Here is a 27,874-nt window from a genome sequence, read left to right as displayed (position 1 = left end):
GTTCCTACCACCACCCTAGCTGATACTACAACACTGGCTGCTACAACTACAGCTGTTCCTACCACACCTGTTCCTACCACCACCATAGCTGATACTACAACATTTGCTGCTACAACTACAGCTGTTCCTACCACCACCCTAGTTGATACTACAACACTGGCTGTTACAACTACACCTGTTGCTACCACTACCATAGCTGATACTACAACACTGGCTGCTACAACTACAGCTGTTCCTACCACCACCCTAGCTGATACTACAACACTGGCTGCTACAACTACAGCTGTTCCTACCATCACCATTGCTGATACTACAACATTGGCTGTTACAACTACACCTGTTCTTACCACCACCATAGCTGATACTACAACACTGGCTATTACAACTACACCTGTTCCTACTACAACTACAGCTGTTCCTACCACCACCGTAGCTGATACTACAACACTGGCTGTTACAACTACACCTGTTCCTACCACCACCCTAGCTGATACTACAACACTGGCTGTTACAACTACACCTGTTCTTACCACCACCCTAACTGATACTACAACATTGGCTGTTACAACTACACCTGTTCTTATCACCACCCTACCTGATACTACAACATCAGCTGCTACAACTACAGCTGTTCCTACCACCACCATAGCTGATACTACAACACTGGCTGCTACAACTACACCTGTTCCTACCACCACCGTAGCTGATACTACAACACTGGCTGTTACAACTACACCTGTTCCTACCACCACCCTAGCTGATACTACAACACTGGCTGCTACAACTACAGCTACAGCTGTTCCTACCACCACCCTAGCTGATACTACAACATTGGCTGCTACAACTACAGCTGTTCCTATCACCACCCTAGCTGATACTACAACACTGGCTGTTACAACTACACCTGTTCCTACTACAACTACACCTATTCCTACCACCACCATAGCTGATACTACAACTCTGGCTGCTACAACTACAGCTGTTCCTACCACCACCCTAGCTGATAATACAACACTGGCTGCTACAACTACAGCTGTTCCTACCATCACCATTGCTGATACTACAACACTGGCTGTTACAACTACACCTGTTCCTACTACAACTACAGCTGTTCCTACCACCACCCTAGCTGATACTACAACACTGGCTGTTACAACTACACCTGTTCCTACCACCACCGTAGCTGATACTACAACACTGGCTGCTACAACTACACCTGTTCCTACCACCACCGTAGCTGATACTACAACACTGGCTGTTACAACTACACCTTTTCTTACCACCACCCTAGCTGATACTACAACATTGGCTGTTACAACTACAGCTGTTACAACTACACCTGTTCCTACCACCACCCTAGCTGATACTACAACACTGGCTGCTACAACTGCTGCTACAACTACAGCTGTTCCTACCACAACCCTAGCTGATACTACAACACTGGCTGCTACAACTACACCTGTTCCTACCACCACCCTAGCTGATACTACAACACTGGCTGCTACAACTACACGTGTTCCTACCACCACCCTAGCTGATACTACAACATTGGCTGTTACAACTACACCTTTTCTTACCACCACCCTAGCTGATACTACAACATTGGCTGCTACAACTACAGCTGTTCCTACCACCACCATAGCTGATACTACAACACTGGCTGCTACAACTACACCTGTTCCTACCACCACCCTAGCTGATACTACAACACTGGCTGCTACAACTATACCTGTTCCTACCACCACCCTAGCTGATACTACAACATTGGCTGCTACAACTACAGCTGTTCCTACCACCACCCTAGCTGATACTACAACACTGGCTGCTAAAACTACACCTGTTCTTACCATCACCATTGCTGATACTACAACATTGGCTGCTACAACTACAGCTGTTCCTACCACCACCATAGCTGATACTACAACACTGGCTGTTACAACTACACCTGTTCTTACCACCACCATAGCTGATACTACAACACTGGCAGCTACAACTACAGCTGTTCTTACCACCACCATAGCTGATACTACAACACTGGCTGTTACAACTACACCTGTTCCTACTACAACTACACCTGTTCCTACCACCACCGTAGCTGATATTACAACACTGGCTGCTACAACTACAGCTGTTCTTACCACCACCATAGCTGATACTACAACATTGGCTGTTACAACTACACCTGTTCTTACCACCACCATAGCTGATACTACAACACTGGCTGTTACAACTACACCTGTTCGTACTAAAACTACAGCTGTTCCTACCACCACCGTAGCTGATACTACAACACTGGCTGCTACAACTACACCTGTTCCTACCACCACCCTAGCTGATACTACAACACTGACTGCTACAACTACAGCTGTTCCTACCACCACCATAGCTGATACTACAACATTGGCTGCTACAACTACAGCTGTTCCTACCACCACCCTAGCTGATACTACAACAGTAGCTGCTACAACTACACCTGTTCCTACCACCACCATAGCTGATACTACAACACTGGCTGCTACAACTACAGCTGTTCCTACCACAACCCTAGCTGATACTACAACACTGGCTGTTACAACTACACCTGTTCTTACCACCACCCTAGCTGATACTACAACACTGGCTGCTACAACTACACCTGTTCCTACCACCACCCTAGCTGATACTACAACATTGGCTGCTACAACTACAGCTGTTCCTTCCACCACCCTAGCTGATACTACAACACTGGCTGCTACAACTACACCTGTTCTTACCACCACCATTGCTGATACTACAACATTGGCTGCTACAACTACAGCTGTTCCTAACACCACCATAGCTGATACTACAACACTGGCTGTTACAACTACACCTGTTCCTACCACCACCATAGCTGATACTACAACACTGGCTGTTACAACTACAGCTGTTCTTACCACCACCATAGCTGATACTACAACATTGGCTGTTACAACTACACCTGTTCTTACCACCACCATAGCTAATACTACAACACTGGCTGTTACAACTACACCTGTTCCTACTACAACTACAGCTGTTCCTACCACCACCGTAGCTGATACTACAACACTGGCTGCTACAACTACACCTGTTCCTATCACCACCATAGCTGATACTACAACATTGGCTGCTACAACTACAGCTGTTCCTACCACCACCCTAGCTGATACTACAACACTGGCTGCTACAACTACAGCTGTTCCTACCACCACCGTAGCTGATACTACAACACTGGCTGTTACAACTACACCTGTTCCTACCACTACCATAGCTGATACTACAACACTGGCTGCTACAACTACAGCTGTTCCTACCACCACCCTAGCTGATACTACAACACTGGCTGCTACAACTACAGCTGTTCCTACCATCACCATTGCTGATACTACAACATTGGCTGTTACAACTACACCTGTTCTTACCACCACCATAGCTGATACTACAACACTGGCTGTTACAACTACACCTGTTCCTACTACAACTACAGCTGTTCCTACCACCACCGTAGCTGATACTACAACACGGGCTGTTACAACTACACCTGTTCCTACCACCACCCTAGCTGATACCACAACACGGGCTGTTACAACTACACCTGTTCTTACCACCACCCTAGCTGATACTACAACATTGGCTGTTACAACTACACCTGTTCTTACCACCACCCTAGCTGATACTACAACATTGGCTGCTACAACTACAGCTGTTCCTACCACCACTGTAGCTGACACTACAACACTGGCTGCTACAACTACACCTGTTCCTACCACCACCGTAGCTGATACTACAACACTGGCTGCTACAACTACACCTGTTCCTACCACCACCATAGCTGATACTACAACATTGGCAGCTACAACTACAGCTGTTCTTACCACCGCCATAGCTGATACTACAACATTGGCTGTTACAACTACACCTGTTCTTACCACCACCATAGCTGATACTACAACACTGGCTGTTACAACTACACCTGTTCGTACTACAACTACAGCTGTTCCTACCACCACCGTAGCTGATACTACAACACTGGCTGCTACAACTACACCTGTTCCTACCACCACCGTAGCTGATACTACAACACTGGCTGCTACAACTACACCTGTTCCTACCACCACCGTAGCTGATATTACAACACTGGCTGTTACAACTACACCTGTTCTTACCACCACCATAGCTGATACTACAACATTGGCTGTTACAACTACACCTGTTCTTACCATCACCATTGCTGATACTACAACATTGGCTGCTACAACTACAGCTGTTTCTACGAACACCCTAGCTGATACTACAACATTGGCTGCTACAACTACACCTGTTCCTACCACCACCGTAGCTGATATTACAACACTGGCTGTTACAACTACACCTGTTCCTACCACCACCCTAGCTGATACTACAACACTGGCTGCTACAACTACAGCTGTTACTACCACCACCATAGCTGATACTACAACATTGGCTGCTACAACTATAGCTGTTCCTACCACCACCCTAGCTGATACTACAACATTAGCTGCTAAAACTACAGCTGTTCCTACCACCACCCTAGCTGATACTACAACACTGGCTGTTACAACTACACCTGTTCTTACCACCACCCTAGCTGATACTACAACATTGGCTGCTACAACTACAGCTGTTCCTACCACCACCATAGCTAATACTACAACACAGGCTGCTACAACTACGCTTGTTCCTACTACAACATCAATTGATACAACTACAAACATTCATTCAACTTCAGCAAGTACTGCAGTTACCACAACTACAGGTATAACACAACTAACAAAGTACAAACATAATTGCTTAAAAATGTTTTCAACAAATTTTGTTTAAATTGAAAAATCCAGTCCTAACAATAATGGACTGAAACAAATGCACTTTTCTGGCCCCATCTCTGGCAGCAGACTGATTCCTTATACTACCTTTGTTTCATTAGTTATTAAATTCTGTTTCATTTGTGCCCCTTAGTCATGACATTATATAATTGCAGGTAGTATCTCCTCAACTATGATTAGGGTGAATCTGAACGCCACTTTCAATGACAGCCTGTCAAACTCATCATCTCCGGAGTATAGACAGTTGGCTCAACAAGTTGAGACGGAGGTAAGACTTGTCTTGACTCTGATCAAACAAAATCACTAACTAATGCATGACAATAAATAACAATGACCCTCAAATTGTTATATTTGGCCTATTAAGTTTATTGTTATATTTGGCCTTTTTAAGTTTTACTATTTTTCTTATGTATTGTCAGGTTTGCTTATATTTTTTTATCTTGTTCCTACAGCTCTCACCATTTTTTGACCAAGCTTTTCCAACATTTCTTGGATTGGAGGTGGAAAGGTTCAGGTTAGTGTCATCCTTACACACTTGCTCTATACGTGTCTTCAATGAGTTTGAAAATTAAATTCTGTCATTTCTTTGTATTCCTCCCATTTTTTGGTGGACAGCTCAGGATCAGTCATCGCAGATATCAAAATCACCTTCAGTTCTACCTCACCACCTGATGTTGCCGACATTGGCAGAGTTATTCAAACTGCAATAGATACTGACAATTTAGTAGTCGACATTATATCCTTTGCATTTCCCGGTATGTGACAAACTTTCTGAAATTGGTTTGATGGATATGAAAGAAGTGAATGACTACTGCTAAAAGACAAAGTACATATATTTGTATATGTCCATAGACACAGAAAATCATAATCATTATCATAATAATACATAGAATTAAATGTTGTAAAATATCAGTAGAGGAGTGGTACTGTTCAGCAAAAGTTTGACAGCAAAGGCATATTCCCATTTGTTTCATACAAAATTATTTTTAATTTGCATATTGCGTCCGTACTAACTACCTTCTTTCTTCTTTTGTACTCATACTACTACTTCATAAAGTGTGTGTTTGTGTGTGTATTTTGTTGTAGCAGCCACACACTGGTTGAACAGTACCACAACTACTACTACTGATAATAATAAAATAATTAAATAAAATAATAATAACAAATAATAATAAAATAATAATAATAATCATAATTATTATCATGATTCTTACCACCACCATAGCTGATACTACAACATTGGCAACTACAACTACAGCTGTTCCTACCACCACCGTAGCTGATACTACAACACTGGCTGCTACAACTACACCTGTTCCTACCACCACCCTAGCTGATACTACAACATTAACTACTACAACTACAGCTGTTCCTACCACCACCATAGCTGATACTACAACACTGGCTGCTACAACTACAGCTGTTCCTACCACCACCCTAGCTGATACTACAACACTGGCTGCTACAACTACAGCTGTTCCTACCATCACCATTGCTGATACTACAACATTGGCTATTACAACTACACCTGTTCCTACTACAACTACAGCTGTTCCTACCACCACCGTAGCTGATACTACAACACTGGCTGTTACAACTACACCTGTTCCTACCACCACCCTAGCTGATACTACAACACTGGCTGTTACAACTACACCTGTTCTTACCACCACCCTAACTGATACTACAACATTGGCTGTTACAACTACACCTGTTCTTATCACCACCCTAGCTGATACTACAACATTGGCTGCTACAACTACAGCTGTTCCTACCACCACCATAGCTGATACTACAACACTGGCTGCTACAACTACACCTGTTCCTACCACCACCGTAGCTGATACTACAACACTGGCTGTTACAACTACACCTGTTCCTACCACCACCCTAGCTGATACTACAACACTGGCTGCTACAACTACAGCTGTTCTTACCACCGCCATAGCTGATACTACAACATTGGCTGTTACAACTACACCTGTTCTTACCACCACCATAGCTGATACTACAACACTGGCTGTTACAACTACACCTGTTCGTACTACAACTACAGCTGTTCCTACCACCACCGTAGCTGATACTACAACACTGGCTGCTACAACTACAGCTGTTCCTACCACCACCCTAGCTGATACTACAACATTGGCTGCTACAACTACACCTGTTCCTACCACCACCCTAGCTGATACTACAACACTGGCTGCTACAACTACACCTGTTCCTACTACCACCATAGCTGATACTACAACACTGGCTGCTACAACTACAGCTTTTCCTACCACCACCCTAGCTGATACTACAACACTGGCTGTTACAACTACACCTGTTCTTACCACCACCCTAGCTGATACTACAACATTGGCTGCTACAAATACAGCTGTTCCTACCACCACCATAGCTGATACTACAAAATTGGCTGCTACAACTACACCTGTTCCTACCACCACCTTAGCTGATACTACAACACTGGCTGCTACAACTACAGCTGTTCCTACCACCACCATAGCTGATACTACAACATTGGCTGCTACAACTACACCTGTTCTTACCATCACCTTTGCTGATACTACAACACTGGCTGCTACAACTACAGCTGTTCCTACCACCACCGTAGCTGATACTACAACACTGGCTGTTACAACTACACCTGTTCTTACCACCACCGTAGCTGATACTACAACATTGGCAGCTACAACTACAGCTGTTCTTACCACCACCGTAGCTGATACTACAACATTGGATGTTACAACTACACCTGTTCTTACCACCACCGTAGCTGATACTACAACACTGGCTGTTACAACTACACCTGTTCCTACCACCACCGTAGCTGATACTACAACACTGGCTGCTACAACTACAGCTGTTCCTACCACCACCCTAGCTGATACTACAACATTAACTACTACAACTACAGCTGTTCCTACCACCACCGTAGCTGATACTACAACACTGGCAGCTACAACTACACCTGTTCCTACCACCACCGTAGCTGATACTACAACACTGGCTGCTACAACTACACCTGTTCCTACCACCACTCTAGCTGATACTACAACACTGGCTGTTACAACTACACCTGTTCCTACCACCACCCTAGCTGATACTACAACACTGGCTGTTACAACTACACCTGTTCTTACCACCACCCTAGCTGATACTACAACACTGGCTGCTTCAACTACACCTGTTCCTACCACCACCATAGCTGATTCTACAACACTGGCTGCTACATCTACACCTGTTCCTACCACCACCCTAGCTGATACTACAACACTGGCTGCTACAACTACAGCTGTTCCTACTACCACCCTAGCTGATACTACAACATTGGCTGCTACAACTACAGCTGTTCCTACCACCACCCTAGCTGATACTACAACACTGGCTGCTACAACTACAGCTGTTCCTACCACCACCATAGCTGATACTACAACATTGGCTGCTACAACTACAGCTGTTCCTACCACCACCCTAGCTGATACTACAACACTGGCTGTTACAACTACACCTGTTCTTACCACCACCCTAGCTGATACTACAACATTGGCTGCTACAACTACACCTGTTCCTACCACCACCCTAGCTGATACTGCAACATTTGCTGCTACAACTACAGCTGTTCCTACCACCATCCTAGCTGATACTACAACATTGGCTGCTACAACTACAGCTGTTCCTACCACCACCATAGCTGATACTACAACATTGGCTGATACTACAACATTGGCTGCTACAACTACAGCTGATACCACCCTAGTTGATACTACAACATTGGCTGCTACAACTACAGCTGTTCCTACCACCATCATAGCTGATACTACAACACTGGCTGTTACAATTACACCTGTTCTTACCACCACCCTAGCTGATACTACAACATTTGCTGCTACAACTACAGCTGTTCCTACCACAACTATAGCTGATACTACAACACTGGCATCTACAACTACAGCTGTTCCTACCACCACCATAGCTGATACTACAACATTGGCTGCTACAACTACACCTGTTCTTACCACCACCATAGTTGATACTACAACATTGGCTGCTATAACTACAGCTTTTCCTATCACCACCCTAGCTGATACTACAACACTGGCTGCTACAACTACACCTGTTCCTACCACCACCATAGCTGATACTACATCACTGGCTGTTACAATTAAACCTGTTCTTACCACCACCCTTGCTGATACTACAACATTTGCTGCTACAACTACAGCTGTTCCTACCACAACTATAGCTGATACTACAACACTGGCATCTACAACTACAGCTGTTCTTACCACCACCATAGCTGATACTACAACATTGGCTGCTACAACTACAGCTATTCCTACCACCACCCTAGCTGATACTACAACATTGGCTGCTACAACTACACCTGTCCCTACCACCACCATAGCTGATACTATAACATTGGCTGCTACAACTACAGCTGTTCCTACCACCACCATAGCTGATACTAAAACATTGGCTGCTATAACTACAGCTGATACCACCCTAGCTGATACTACAACATTGGCTGCCACAACTACAGCTGTTCCTACCACCACCATAGCTGATACTACAACATTGGCTGCTACAACTATAGCTGTTCCTACCACCACCATAGCTGATACTACAACATTGGCTGATACTACAACAATGGCTGCTACAACTACAGCTGTTCCTACCACCACCATAGCTGATACTACAACATTGGCTGCTACAACTACAGCTGATACCACCCTAGCTGATACTACAACATTGGCTGCTACAACAACAGCTGTTCCTACCACCACCCTATCTGATATTACAACATTGGCATCTACAACTACAGCTGTTCCTACCACCACCATAGCTGATACTACAACACTAGCTGCTACAACTACACCTGTTCCTACCACCACCGTAGCTGATACTACAACACTGGCTGTTACAACTACACCTGTTCTTACCACCACCATAGCTGATACTTCAACACTGGCTGCTACAACTACAGCTGTTCCTACCACCACCCTAGCTGATACTACAACACTGGCTGTTACAACTACACCTGTTCCTACCACCACCGTAGCTGATACTACAACACTGGCTGCTACAACTACACCTGTTCCTACCACCACCGTAGCTGATACTACAACACTGGCTGTTACAACTACACCTGTTCTTACCACCACCCTAGCTGATACTACAACACTGGCTGTTACAACTACACCTGTTCTTATCACCACCCTAGCTGATACTACAACACTGGCTGTTACAACTACACCTGTTCTTATCACCACCCTAGCTGATACTACAACATTGGCTGCTACAACTACAGCTGTTCCTACCACCACCCTAGCTGATACTACAACATTAGCTGCTACAACTACAGCTGTTACAACTACACCTGTTCCTACCACCACCCTAGCTGATACTACAACACTGGCTGTTACAACTACACCTGTTCTTACCACCACCCTAGCTGATACTACAACATTGGCTGCTACAACTACAGCTGTTCCTACCACCACCATAGCTGATACTACAACACTGGCTGCTACAACTACACCTGTTCCTACCACCACCCTAGCTGATACTACAACACTGGCTGCTACAACTACACCTGTTCCTACCACCACCCTAGCTGATACTACAACACTGGCTGCTACAACTACACCTGTTCTTACCATCACCATTGCTGATACTACAACATTGGCTGCTACAACTACAGCTGTTCCTACCACCACCATAGCTGATACTACAACACTGGCTGTTACAACTACACCTGTTCTTACCACCACCATAGCTGATACTACAACACTGGCAGCTGTTCTTACCACCACCATAGCTGATACTACAACATTGGCTGTTACAACTACACCTGTTCTTACCACCACCATAGCTGATACTACAACACTGCCTGTTACAACTACACCTGTTCCTACTACAACTACAGCTGTTCCTACCACCACCGTAGCTGATACTACAACACTGGCTGCTACAACTACAGCTGTTCCTACCACCACCGTAGCTGATACTACAACATTGGCTGCTACAACTACAGCTGTTCCTACCACCACCCTAGCTGATACTACAACACTGGCTGCTACAACTACAGCTGTTCCTACCACCACCCTAGCTGATACTACAACACTGGCTGCTACAACTACAGCTGTTCCTACCACCACCGTAGCTGATACTACAACACTGGCTGCTACAACTACACCTGTTCCTACCACCACCGTAGCTGATACTACAACATTGGCTGCTACAACTACAGCTGTTCCTATCACCACCCTAGCTGATACTACAACACTGGCTGTTACAACTACACCTGTTCCTACTACAACTACACCTGTTCCTACTACCACCATAGCTGATACTACAACTCTGGCTGCTACAACTACAGCTGTTCCTACCACCACCCTAGCTGATACTACAACACTGGCTGCTACAACTACAGCTGTTCCTACCATCACCATTGCTGATACTACAACACTGGCTGTTACAACTACACCTGTTCCTACTACAACTACAGCTGTTCCTACCACCACCCTAGCTGATACTACAACACTGGCTGTTACAACTACACCTGTTCCTACCACCACCGTAGCTGATACTACAACACTGGCTGCTACAACTATACCTGTTCCTACCACCACCGTAGCTGATACTACAACACTGGCTGTTACAACTACACCTGTTCTTACCACCACCCTAGCTGATACTACCACATTGGCTGCTACAACTACAGCTGTTCCTACCACCACCCTAGCTGATACTACAACATTAGCTGCTACAACTACAGCTGTTACAACTACAGCTGTTCCTACCACCACCATAGCTGATACTACAACACTGGCTGCTACAACTACACCTGTTCCTACCACCACCCTAGCTGATACTACAACACTGGCTGCTACAACTACACCTGTTCCTACCACCACCCTAGCTGATACTACAACATTGGCTGCTACAACTACAGCTGTTCCTACCACCACCCTAGTTGATACTACAACACTGGCTGCTACAACTACACCTGTTCTTACCATCACCATTGCTGATACTACAACATTGGCTGCTACAACTACAGCTGTTCCTACCACCACCATAGCTGATACTACAACACTGGCTGTTAGAACTACACCTGTTCTTACCACCACCATAGCTGATACTACAACACTGGCAGCTACAACTACAGCTGTTCTTACCACCACCATAGCTGATACTACAACATTGGCTGTTACAACTACACCTGTTCCTACTACAACTACAGCTGTTCCTACCACCGCCGTAGCTGATACTACAACACTGGCTGCTACAACTACACCTGTTCCTACCACCACCGTAGCTGATATTACAACACTGGCTGTTACAACTACACCTGTTCCTACCACCACCCTAGCCGATACTACAACACTGGCTGCTACAACTACAGCTGTTCCTACCACCACCATAGCTGATACTACAACATTGGCAGCTACAACTACAGCTGTTCTTACCACCACCATAGCTGATACTACAACATTGGCTGTTACAACTACACCTGTTCTTACCACCACCATAGCTGATACTACAACACTGGCTGTTACAACTACACCTGTTCGTACTACAACTACAGCTGTTCCTACCACCACCGTAGCTGATACTACAACACTGGCTGCTACAACTACACCTGTTCCTACCACCACCCTAGCTGATACTATAACACTGGCTGCTACAACTACAGCTGTTCCTACCACCACCATAGCTGATACTACAACATTGGCTGCTACAACTACAGCTGTTCCTACCACCACCCTAACTGATACTACAACAGTAGCTGCTACAACTACAGCTGTTCCTACCACCACCATAGTTGATACTACAACACTGGCTGTTACAACTACAGCTGTTCCTACCACAACCCTAGCTGATACTACAACACTGGCTGTTACAACTACACCTGTTCTTACCACCACCCTAGCTGATACTACAACATTGGCTGCTACAACTACAGCTGTTCCTACCACCACCATAGCTGATACTACAACACTGGCTGCTACAACTACACCTGTTCCTACCACCACCCTAGCAGATACTACAACACTGGCTGCTACAACTACAGCTGTTCCTACCACCACCCTAGCTGATACTACAACATTGGCTGCTACAACTACAGCTGTTCCTACCACCACCCTAGCTGATACTACAACACTGGCTGCTACAACTACAGCTGTTCCTACCACCACCATTGCTGATACTACAACACTGGCTGCTACTACACCTGTTCTTACCACCACCATTGCTGATACTACAACACTGGCAGCTACAACTACAGCTGTTCTTACCACCACCATAGCTGATACTACAACATTGGCTGTTACAACTACACCTGTTCTTACCACCACCATAGCTGATACTACAACACTGGCTGTTACAACTACACCTGTTCCTACTACAACTACAGCTGTTCCTACCACCACCGTAGCTGATACTACAACACTGGCTGCTACAACTACAGCTGTTCCTACCATCACCATTGCTGATACTACAACATTTGCTGTTACAACTACACCTGTTCTTACCACCACCATAGCTGATACTACAACACTGGCTGTTACAACTACACCTGTTCCTACTACAACTACAGCTGTTCCTACCACCACCATAGCTGATACTACAACACGGGCTGTTACAACTACACCTGTTCCTACCACCACCCTAGCTGATACTACAACACTGGCTGTTACAACTACACCTGTTCTTACCACCACAGTAGCTGATACTACAACACTGGCTGCTACAACTACACCTGTTCCTACCACCACCGTAGCTGATACTACAACACTGGCTGCTACAACTACACCTGTTCCTACAACCACCCTAGCTGATACTACAACACTGGCTGCTACAACTACAGCTGTTCCTACCACCACCATAGCTGATACTACAACATTGGCAGCTACAACTACAGCTGTTCTTATCACCTCCATAGCTCATACTACAACATTGGCTGTTACAACTACACCTGTTCTTACCACCACCATAGCTGATACTACAACACTGGCTGTTACAACTACACCTGTTCGTACTACAACTACAGCTGTTCCTACCACCACCGTAGCTGATACTACAACACTGGCTGCTACAACTACACCTGCTCCTACCACCACCGTAGCTGATACTACAACACTGGCTGCTACAACTACACCTGTTTCTACCACCACCGTAGCTGATACTACAACATTGGCTGTTACAACTACACCTGGTCTTACCATCACCATTGCTGATACTACAACATTGGCTGCTACAACTACAGCTGTTTCTACGACCACCCTAGCTGATACTACAACATTGGCTGCTACAACTACAGCTGTTCCTTCCACCACCGTAGCTGATACTACAACACTGGCTGCTACAACTACACCTGTTCCTACCACCACCGTAGCTGATATTACAACACTGGCTGTTACAACTACACTTGTTCCTACCACCACCCTAGCTGATACTACAACACTGGCTGCTACAACTACAGCTGTTCCTACCACCACCATAGCTGATACTACAACATTGGCTGCTACAACTACAGCTGTTCCTACCACCACCCTAGCTGATACTACAACATTAGCTGCTACAACTACAGCTGTTCCTACCACCACCCTAGCTGATACTACAACACTGGCTGTTACAACTACACCTGTTCCTACCACCACCATAGCTGATACTACAACACTGGCAGCTACAACTACAGCTGTTCCTACCACCACCCTAGCTGATACTACAACACTGGCTGTTACAACTACACCTGTTCTTACCACCACCCTAGCTGATACTACAACATTGGCTGCTACAACTACAGCTGTTCCTACCACCACCATAGCTGATACTACAACACAGGCTGCTACAACTACGCTTGTTCCTACTACAACATCAATTGATACAACTACAAACATTCATTCAACTTCAGCAAGTACTGCAGTTACCACAACTACAGGTATAACACAACTAACAAAGTACAAACATAATTGCTTAAAAATGTTTTCAACAAATTTTGTTTAAATTGAAAAATCCAGTCCTAACAATAATGGACTGAAACAAATGCACTTTTCTGGCCCCATCTCTGGCAGCAGACTGATTCCTTATACTACCTTTGTTTCATTAGTTATTAAATTCTGTTTCATTTGTGCCCCTTAGTCATGACATTATATAATTGCAGGTAGTATCTCCTCAACTATGATTAGGTTGAATCTGAACGCCACTTTCAATGACAACCTGTTAAACTCATCATCTCCGGAGTATAGACAGTTGGCTCAACAAGTTGAGACGGAGGTAAGACTTGTCTTGACTCTGATCAAACAAAATCACTAACTAATGCATGACAATAAATAACAATGACCCTCAAATTGTTATATTTGGCCTATTAAGTTTATTGTTATATTTGGCCTTTTTAAGTTTTACTATTTTCTTATGTATTGTCAGGTTTGCTTATATTTTTTTATCTTGTTCCTACAGCTCTCACCATTTTTTGACCAAGCTTTTCCAACATTTCTTGGATTGGAGGTGGAAAGGTTCAGGTTAGTGTCATCCTTACACACTTCCTCTATACGTGTCTTCAATGAGTTTGAAAATTAAATTCTGTCATTTCTTTGTATTCCTCCCATTTTTTGGTGGACAGCTCAGGATCAGTCATCGCAGATATCAAAATCATCTTCAGTTCTACCTCACCACCTGATGTTGCCGACATTGGCAGCGTTATTCAAACTGCAATAAATACTGACAATTTAGTAGTCAGCATTATATCCTTTGCATTTCCCGGTATGTGACAAACTTTCTGAAATTGGTTTGATGGATATGAAAGAAGTGAATGACTACTGCTAAAAGACAAAGTACATATATTTGTATATGTCCATAGATACAGAAAATCATAATCATTATCATAATAATACATAGAATTAAATGTTGTAAAATATCAGTAGAGGAGTGGTACTGTTCAGCAAAAGTTTGACAGCAAAGGCACATTCCCATTTGTTTCATACAAAATGATTTTTAATTTGCATATTGCGTCCGTACTAACTACCTTCTTTCTTCTGTTTCCCATTTCTTCCCCAACTTCAACAACAACTACAGCTAGACCACCATCAAATCCAGCTTTTACAATAGCAATTGGGTTTGTCCTCGACATACAATTTCAGCCAGGTCTTACTAACCCACAGAGTGTAAAGTTCCAGCAACAAGCAAGAGCTATTGAAAGTCCAGTAAGTATTCCACACACAGAGTCAGACATGACACATGAAATAAATGTACCTCCAGTCATTAGTTGCTCACAAAACAAGGACATGCAGATGACACAAAAAGGAAGTTTAAAGTCAAACAATAAATCCCAAGTTTGTGTATTGCAAGGAATGACAGCTGGTTGCTTTTTTTTAATTGAAATGTAAAGGTTAAATTAAGTAAGATTTAATTGAGAATTAAGATTTAAAAAATCATGCAATGTCACACACATTGTAACCACACGTAAACAAAGATGTAAATGTAAACAAGGAAAATGCATCAAATATAGCCTATATGATTATGAGACATATTGTTTAAAGAACATTTTCTTTCAAATTCTTCTCTGTTTCTCTGTTTGTGAACAGTGTGACTTAATCTTTCGACAACGCTATCAAAGCCGATTTCTGCGAACCGTTGTGAAAGCATTCAGGTAAATCCATCTTATCAACAACAACATGTTGCATTTATGTAGTGCTTTTCTAGGCACTGAAAGCGCTTCAGAGTCAACGGGGAACCTCACTAACCACCACCAATGTGTAGAACCCACCTGGCTGATGCATGGCAGCCATTATGCGCCAGAACGCTTACCACACACCAGCTTGAGGTGGAGAGTGAAGGAGTGAATGAACCGATTTAACTGGTGGATGATTACGGGGCCAGATTGAATGAGCCAGTTTGGGAATTTAGCCATGACACCGGGGAACACCTACTCTTTGCGATAAGTGCCATGCGATCTTTAATGACCACAGTGAGTCAGGACCTCGGTTTTAACGTCTCATCCAAAGGACGGATGTCTCATCTCATGAGTTAAACAACAGTGACAAAGCAAGGTACTTGTTGAGATGGATACAAATGTTTTGACAATTTTACAGGCTGTCTAAAATGAACAAAGTTAAGGCAGATGTCGACCTTGTGTTCAATGATGCTTCACCTGAACCCCTCCCTGAAAGCAGCGATGTTGTTGAAACCTTGACTGAAGCCATAAACAACCCAACTTCAGGCTTGAATCAGATTGTGGTTCCTGGTTCCATATCTGTGACAAGTGAGAAAATTATTATTCTTTCAAGATTAATAATAGAGCGTTTAGAACAATGAATGAACAATAATACATCTGGTTCAGATTTTGGTCCAGCCTGTACTCATACTACTACTTCATAAAGTGTGTGTTTGTGTGTGTGTTTTGTTGTAGCAGCCACACACTGGTTGAACAGTACCACAACTACTACTACTGATAATAATAAAATAATAAAATAAAATAATAATAATAAATAATAATAAAATAATAATAATAATCATAATTATTATCATGATTCTTACCACCACCATAGCTGATACTACAACATTGGCAGCTACAACTACAGCTGTTCCTACCACCACCGTAGCTGATACTACAACATTGGCTGCTACAACTACACCTGTTCCTACCACCACCCTAGCTGATACTACAACATTGGCTGCTACAACTACAGCTGTTCCTACCACCACCATAGCTGATACTACAACACTGGCTGCTACAACTACAGCTGTTCCTACCACCACCCTAGCTGATACTACAACACTGGCTGCTACAACTACAGCTGTTCCTACCACCACCGTAGCTGATACTACAACACTGGCTGCTACAACTACACCTGTTCCTACCACCACCCTAGCTGATACTACAACACTGGCTGCTACAACTACAGCTGTTCCTACCACCACCCTAGCTGATACTACAACATTTGCTGCTACAACTACAGCTGTTCCTACCACCACCCTAGCTGATACTACAACACTGGCTGTTACAACTACACCTGTTGCTACCACCACCATAGCTGATACTACAACACTGGCTGCTACAACTACAGCTGTTCCTACCACCACCCTAGCTGATACTACAACATTGGCTGTTACAACTACACCTGTTCTTACCACCACCATAGCTGATACTACAACACTGGCTGTTACAACTACACCTGTTCCTACTACAACTACAGCTGTTCCTACCACCACCGTAGCTGATACTACAACACTGGCTGTTAAAACTACACCTGTTCCTACCACCACCCTAGCTGATACTACAACACTGGCTGTTACAACTACACCTGTTCTTACCACCACCCTAGCTGATACTACAACATTGGCTGTTACAACTACACCTGTTCTTATCACCACCCTAGCTGATACTACAACATTGGCTGCTACAACTACAGCTGTTCCTACCACCACCATAGCTGATACTACAACACTGGCTGCTACAACTACAGCTGTTCCTACCGCCACAGTAGCTGATACTACAACACTGGCTGCTACAACTACACCTGTTCCTACCACCACCGTAGCTGATATTACAACACTGGCTGTTACAACTACACCTGTTCCTACCACCACCCTAGCTGATACTACAACACTGGCTGCTACAACTACAGCTGTTCCTACCACCACCATAGCTGATACTACAACATTGGCAGCTACAACTAAAGCTGTTCTTACCACCGCCATAGCTGATACTACAACATTGGCTGTTAAAACTACACCTGTTCTTACCACCACCATAGCTGATACTACAACACTGGCTGTTACAACTACACCTGTTCGTACTACAACTACAGCTGTTCCTACCACCACCATAGCTGATACTACAACACTGGCTGCTACAACTACACCTGTTCCTACCACCACCGTAGCTGATACTACAACACTGGCTGCTACAACTACACCTGTTCCTACCACCACCGTAGCTGATATTACAACACTGGCTGTTACAACTACAGCTGTTCCTACCACGACCATAGCTGATACTACAACACTGGCTGCTACAACTATAGCTGTTCCTACCACCACCCTAGCTGATACTACAACACTGGCTGCTACAACTACACCTGTTCCTACCACAACCATAGCTGATACTACAACACTGGCTGCTACAACTACAGCTTTTCCTACCACCACCCTAGCTGATACTACAACACTGGCTGTTACAACTACACCTGTTCTTACCACCACCCTAGCTGATACTACAACATTGGCTGCTACAACTACAGCTGTTCCTACCACCACCATAGCTGATACTACAAAATTGGCTGCTACAACTACACCTGTTCCTACCACCACCTTAGCTGATACTACAACACTGGCTGCTACAACTACAGCTGTTCTTACCACCACCATAGCTGATACTACAACATTGGCTGCTACAACTACACCTGTTCTTACCATCACCTTTGCTGATACTACAACACTGGCTGCTACAACTACAGCTGTTCCTACCACCACCGTAGCTGATACTACAACACTGGCTGTTACAACTACACCTGTTCTTACCACCACCGTAGCTGATACTACAACATTGGCAGCTACAACTACAGCTGTTCTTACCACCACCGTAGCTGATACTACAACATTGGCTGTTACAACTACACCTGTTCTTACCACCACCGTAGCTGATACTACAACACTGGCTGTTACAACTACACCTGTTCCTACCACCACCGTAGCTGATACTACAACCCTGGCTGCTACAACTACAGCTGTTCCTACCACCACCATAGCTGATACTACAACATTAGCTGCTACAACTACAGCTGTTCCTACCACCACCCTAGCTGATACTACAACATTAACTACTACAACTACAGCTGTTCCTACCACCACCGTAGCTGATACTACAACACTGGCAGCTACAACTACACCTGTTCCTACCACCACCGTAGCTGATACTACAACACTGGCTGCTACAACTACAGCTGTTCCTACCACAACCATAGCTGATACTACAACACTGGCTGTTACAACTACACCTGTTCTTACCACCACCCTAGCTGATACTACAACATTGGCTGCTACAACTACACCTGTTCCTACCACCACCCTAGCTGATACTACAACACTGGCTGCTACAACTACAGCTGTTCCTACCACCACCCTAGCTGATACTACAACACTGGCTGCTACAACTACAGCTGTTCCTACCACCACCCTAGCTGATAGTACAACACTGGCTGCTACAACTACAGCTGTTCCTACCACCACCGTAGCTGATACTACAACATTGGCTGCTACAACTATAGCTGTTCCTACCACCACCCTAGCTGATACTACAACACTGGCTGTTACAACTACACCTGTTCCTACCACCACCGTAGCTGATACTACAACATTGGCTGCTACAACTACAGCTGTTTCTACCACCACTATAGCTGATACTACAACACTGGCTGCTACAACTACAGCTGTTCCTACCACCACCATAGCTGATACTACAACATTGGCTGCTACAACTACAGCTGTTCCTACCACCACCCTAGCTGATACTACAACATTGGCTGCTACAACTACAGCTGATACCACCCTAGCTGATACTACAACATTGGCTGCTACAACTACAGCTGTTCCTACCACCACCATAGCTGATACTACAACACTGGCTGTTACAATTACACCTGTTCTTACCACCACCCTAGCTGATACTACAACATCGGCTGCTACAACTACAGCTGTTCCTACCACCACCCTAGCTGATACTACAACATTGGCTGCTACAACTACAGCTGTTCCTACCACCACCATAGCTGATACTACAACATTGGCTGCTACAACTACAGCTGTTCCTACCACCACCATAGCTGATACTACAACATTGGCTGATACTACAACATTGGCTGCTACAACTACAGCTGTTCCTACCACCACCCTAGCTGATACTACAACATTGGCTGCTACAACTACAGCTGTTCCTACCACCACCATAGCTGATACTACAACTACAGCTGATACCACCCTAGCTGATAGTACAACATTGGCTGCTACAACTACAGCTGTTCCTACCACCACCATAGCTGATACTACAACACTGGCTGATACTACAACATTGGCTGCTACAACTACAGCTGTTCCTACCACCACCCTAGCTGATACTACAACATTGGCTGCTACGTTTACGGCTGATGCCACCCTAGCTGATACTACAACATTGGCTGCTACAACTACAGCTGTTCCTACCACCACCATAGCTGATACTACAACATTGGCTGCTACAACTACACCTGTTCTTACCACCATAGCTGATACTACAACATTGGCTGCTACAACTACAGCTGTTCCTACCACCACCATAGCTGATACTACAACATTGGCTGCTACAACTACAGCTGTTCCTACCACCACCCTAGCTGATACTACAACATTGGCTGCTACAACTACAGCTGTTCCTACCACCACCATAGCTGATACTACAACTACAGCTGATACCACCCTAGCTGATACTACAACATTGGCTTCTACAACTACAGCTGTTCCTACCACCACCACAGCTGATACTACAACACTGGCTTTTACAACTATAACTGTTCTTACCACCACCCTAGCTGATACTACAACATTGGCTGCTACAACTACAGCTGTTCCTACCACCACCATAGCTGACACTACAACATTGGCTGCTACAACTACAGCTGTTCCTACCACCACCCTAGCTGATACTACAACATTGGCTGCTACAACTACAGCTGTTCCTACCACCACCATAGCTGATACTACAACATTGGCTTCTACAACTACACCTGTTCCTACCACCACCATAGCTGATACTACAACATTGGCTGCTACAACTACAGCTGTTCCTACCACCACCATAGCTGATACTATAACATTGGCTGCTACAACTACAGCTGTTCCTACCACCACCCTAGCTGATACTACAACATTGGCTGCTACAACTACAGCTGTTCCTACCACCACCATAGCTGATACTACAACATTGGCTGCTATAACTACAGCTGATACCACCCTAGCTGATACTACAACATTGGCTCCTACAACTACAGCTGTTCCTACCACCACCATAGCTGATACTACAACATTGGTTGCTACAACTACAGCTGTTCCTACCACCATCCTATCTGATACTACAACATTGGCTGCTACAACTACAGCTGTTCCTACCACCATCCTATCTGATACTACAACATTGGCTGCTACAACTACAGCTGTTCCTACCACCACCATAGCTGATACTACAACATTGGCTGCTACAACTACAGCTGTTCCTACCACCACCATAGCTGATACTACAACATTGGCTGCTACAACTACAGCTGTTCCTACCACCACCATAGCTGATACTACAACATTGGCTGCTACAACTACAGCTGTTGCTACCACCATCATAGCTGATACTACAACACTGGCTGATACTACAACATTGGCTGCTACAACTACAGCTGTTTCTACCACCACCCTAGCTGATACTACAACATTGGCTGCTACAACTACAACTGTTCCTACCACCACAATAGCTGATACTACAACATTGGCTGCTACGTTTACGGCTGATGCCACCCTAGCTGATACTACAACATTGGCTGCTACAACTACAGCTGTTCCTACCACCACCCTATCTGATACTACAACATTGGCTATTACAACTACAGCTGTTCCTACCACCACCATAGCTGATACTACAACATTGGCTGCTACAACTACACCTGTTCTTACCACCATAGCTGATACTACAACATTGGCTGCTACAACTACAGCTGTTCCTACCACCACCATAGCTGATACTACAACATTGGCTGCTACAACTACACCTGTCCCTACCACCACCCTAGCTGATACTACAATATTGGCTTCTACAACTACACCTGTTCCTACCACCACCATAGCTGATACTACAACATTGGCTGCTACAACTACAGCTGTTCATACAACCACCTTAGCTGATACCACAACATTGGCTGAAACAACTACAGCTGTTTCTACCACCACCATAGCTGATACTACAACATTGGCTGCTACAACTACAGCTGTTCCTACCACCACCCTAGCTGATACTACAACATTGGCTGCTACAACTACAGCGGTTCCGACCACCACCATAGCTGATACTACAACATTGGCTGATACTACAACATTGGCTGCTACAACTATAGCTGTTCCTACCACCACCCTCGCTGATACTACAACATTGGCTGCTACAACTACAGCTGTTCCTACCACCACCATAGCTGATACTACAACATTGGCTGCTAAAACTGCAGCTGTTCTTACCACCACTCTAGCTGATACTACAACACTGGCTGCTACAACTACAGCTGTTCCTACCACCACCATAGCTGATACTACAACACTGGCTGTTACAACTACACCTGTTCTTACCACCACCATAGCTGATACTACAACATTGGCTGCTACAACTACAGCTATTCCTACCACCACCATAGCTGATACTACAACATTGGCTGATACTACAACATTGGCTACTACAACTACAGCTGATACCACCCTAGTTGATACTACAACATTGGCTGCTACAACTACAGCTGTTCCTACCACCACCATAGCTGATACTACAACATTGGCTGCTACAACTACAGCTGTTCCTACCACCACCCTATCTGATACTACAACATTTGCTGCTACAACTACAGCTGTTCCTACAACAACTATAGCTGATACTACAACACTGGCATCTACAACTACAGCTGTCCTTACCACCACCATAGCTGATACTACAACATTGGCTGCTACAACTACACCTGTCCTTACCACCACCATAGCTGATACTACAACATTGGCTGCTACAACTACAGCTGTTCCTACCACCACCCTAGCTGATACTACAACATTGGCTGCTACAACAACACCTGTCCCTACCACCACCATAGCTGATACTACAACATTGGCTGCTACAACTACAGCTGTTCCTACCACCACCATAGCTGATACTACAACATTGGCTGCTACAACTACAGCTGATACCACCCTAGCTGATACTACAACATTGGCTGCCACAACTACAGCTGTTCCTACCACCACCATAGCTGATACTACAACATTGGCTGCTACAACTACAGCTGTTCCTACCACCACCATAGCTGATACTACAACATTGGCTGATACTACAACAATGGCTGCTACAACTACAGCTGTTCCTACCACCACCCTAGCTGATACTACAACATTGGCTGCTACAACTACAGCTGATACCACCCTAGCTGATACTACAACATTGGCTGCTACAACTACAGCTGTTCCTACCACCACCCTATCTGATACTACAACATTGGCATCTACAACTACAGCTGTTCCTACCACCACCATAGCTGATACTACAACATTGGCTGCTACAACTACACCTGTTCTTACGACCACCATAGCTGATACTACAACATTGGCTGCTACAACTACAGCTGTTCCTACCACCACCATAGCTGATACTACAACATTGGCTGCTACAACTACAGCTGTTCCTACCACCACCATAGCTGATACTACAACATTGGCTGCTACAACTACAGCTGTTCTTACCACAACCCTAGCTGATACTACAACATTGGCTGCTACAACTACAGCTGTTTCTACCACCACTACAGCTGATACTACAACACTGGCTGCTACAACTACAGCTGTTCCTACCACTACTATAGCTGATACTACAACATTGGCTGATACTACAACATTGGCTGCTACAACTACAGCTGTTCCTACCACCACCCTAGCTGATACTACAACATTGGCTGCTACAACTACAGCTGATACCACCCTAGCTGATACTACAACATTGGCATCTACAACTACAGCTGTTCCTACCACCACCATAGCTGATACTACAACATTGGCTGCTACAACTACACCTGTTCTTACCACCACCATAGCTGATACTACAACATTGGTTGCTACAACTACAGCTGTTCCTACCACCACCCTAGCTGATACTACAACAGTGGCTGCTACAACTACAGCTGTTCCTACCACCACCATAGCTGATACTACAACATTAGCTGCTACAACTACAGCTGAAACCACCCTAGCTGATACTACAACATTAGCTGCTACAACTACAGCTGTTCCTACCACCACCCTAGCTGATACTACAACATTGGCTGCTACAACTACAGCTGTTCCTACCACCACCATAGCTGATACTACAACATTGGCTGCTACAACTACAGCTGTTCCTACCACCTTCCTATCTGATACTACAACATTGGCTGCTACAACTACAGCTGTTCCTACCACCACCATAGCTGATACTACAACATTGGCTGATACTACAACATTGGCTGCTACAACTACAGCTGTTCCTACCACCACCCTAGCTGATACTACAACATTGGCTGCTACAACTACAGCTGTTCCTACCACCTTCCTATCTGATACTACAACATTGGCTGCTACAACTACAGCTGTTCCTACCACCACCATAGCTGATACTACAACACTGGCTGATACTACAACATTGGCTGCTACTACAACATTGGCTGCTACAACTACAGCTGTTCCTACCACCACCCTAGCTGATACTACAACATTGGCTGCTACAACTACAACTGTTCCTACAACCACAATAGCTGATACTACAACATTGGCTGCTACGTTTACGGCTGATGCCACCCTAGCTGATACTACAACATTGGCTGCTACAACTACAGATGTTCCTACCACCACCCTATCTGATACTACAACATTGGCTGCTACAACTACAGCTGTTCCTACAACCACCATAGCTGATACTACAACATTGGCTGCTACAACTACACCTGTTCTTACCACCATAGCTGATACTACAACATTGTCTGCTACAACTACAGCTGTTCCTACCACCACCATAGCTGATACTACAACATTGGCTGCTACAACTACAGCTGTTCCTATCACCACCCTAGCTGATACTACAACATTGGCTGCTACAACTACAGCTGTTCCTACCACCACCATAGCTGATACTACAACTACAGCTGATACCACCCTAGCTGATACTACAACATTGGCTTCTACAACTACAGCTGTTCCTACTACCACCATAGCTGATACTACAACACTGGCTTTTACAACTACAACTGTTCTTACCACCACCCTAGCTGATACTACAACATTGGCTGCTACAACTACAGCTGTTCCTACCACCACCATAGCTGATACTACAACATTGGCTGCTATAACTACAGCTGATACCACCCTAGCTGATACTACAACATTGGCTCCTACAACTACAGCTGTTCCTACCACCACCATAGCTGATACTACAACATTGGCTGCAACAACTACAGCTGTTCCTACCACCATCCTATCTGATACTACAACATTGGCTGCTACAACTACAGCTGTTCCTACCACCACCCTAGCTGATACTACAACACTGGCTGCTACAACTACAGCTGATACCACCCTAGCTGATACTACAACATTGAATGCTACAACTACAGCTGTTCCTACCACCACCATAGCTGATACAACAGTGGCTGCTACAACTACAGCTGTTCCTACCACCACCATAGCTGATACTACAACTACAGCTGATACCACCCTAGCTGATACTACAACATTGGCTGCTACAACTACAGCTGTTCCTACCACCACCCTAGCTGATACTACAACATTGGCTGCTACAACTACAGCTGTTCCTACCACCACCATAGCTGATACTACAACATTAGCTGCTACAACTACAGCTGATACCACCCTAGCTGATACTACAACATTAGCTGCTATAACTACAGCTGTTCCTACCACCACCCTAGCTGATACTACAACATTGGCTGCTACAACTACAGTTGTTCCTACCACCACCATAGCTGATACTACAACATTGGCTGCTACAACTACAGCTGTTCCTACCACCTTCCTATCTGATACTACAACATTGGCTGCTACAACTACAGCTGTTCCTACCACCACCATAGCTGATACTACAACATTGGCTGCTACAACTACAGCTGTTCCTACCAGCACCCTAGCTGATACTACAACATTGGCTGCTACAACTACAGCTGTTCCTGCCACCACCATAGCTGATACTACAACTACAGCTGATACCACCCTAGCTGATACTACAACATTGGCTGCTACAACTACAGCTGTTCCTACCACCACCATAGCTGATACTACAACACTGGCTGATACTACAACATTGGCTGCTACAACTACAACTGTTCTGACCACCACCCTAGCTGATACTACAACATTGGCTGCTACGTTTACGGCTGATGCCACCCTAGCTGATACTACAACATTGGCTTATACAACTACAGCTGTTCCTACCACCACCATAGCTGATACTACAACACTGGCTGTTACAACTACACCTGTTCTTACCACCACCCTAGCTGATACTACAACATTGGCTGCTACAACTACAGCTGTTCCTACCACCACCATAGCTGATACTACAACATTGGCTGCTACAACTACAGCTGTTCCTACCACCACCCTAGCTGATACTACAACATTGGCTGCTACAACTACAGCTGTTCCTACCACCACCATAGCTGATACTACAACATTGGCTGCTACAACTACAGCTGTTCCTACAACCACCCTAGCTGATGCTACAACACTGGCTGTTACAACTACACCTGTTCTTACCACCACCCTAGCTGATACTACAACATTGGCTGCTACAACTACAGCTGTTCCTACCACAACACTGGCTGCTACAACTACAGCTGTTCCTACCACCACCCTAGCTGATACTACAACATTGGCTGCTACAACTACACCTGTTCCTACCACCACCATAGCTGATACTACAACACTGGCTGCTACAACTACACCTGTTCCTAACACCACCCTAGCTGATACTACAACACTGGCTGCTACAACTACAGCTGTTCCTTCCACCACCCTAGCTGATACTACAACATTGGCTGCTACAACTACAGCTGTTCCTACCACCACCCTAGCTGATACTACAACACTGGCTGTTACAACTACACCTGTTCCTACTACAACTACACCTGTTCCTACCACCACCATAGCTGATACTACAACACTGGCTGCTACAACTACAGCTGTTCCTACCACCACCCTAGCTGATACTA

General features: G+C 44.8%; 1 protein-coding gene across 1 annotated transcript in view; it reads left to right on the top strand.

Moving 5' to 3' along the window:
- The window catches only part of LOC121693636, a 54,537-nt gene that overhangs the window by 9,814 nt on the left and 16,849 nt on the right, over positions 1–27,874 (top strand). The window lies entirely within an intron of this gene.

This window comes from Alosa sapidissima, chromosome 19 (genome assembly GCF_018492685.1).
Source record: "Alosa sapidissima isolate fAloSap1 chromosome 19, fAloSap1.pri, whole genome shotgun sequence".
Lineage (NCBI taxonomy): Eukaryota > Metazoa > Chordata > Actinopteri > Clupeiformes > Clupeidae > Alosa > Alosa sapidissima.
The sequence above is the reverse complement of the archived record's forward strand: the minus strand, read 5'-3'. Positions and strand labels throughout refer to the sequence as shown.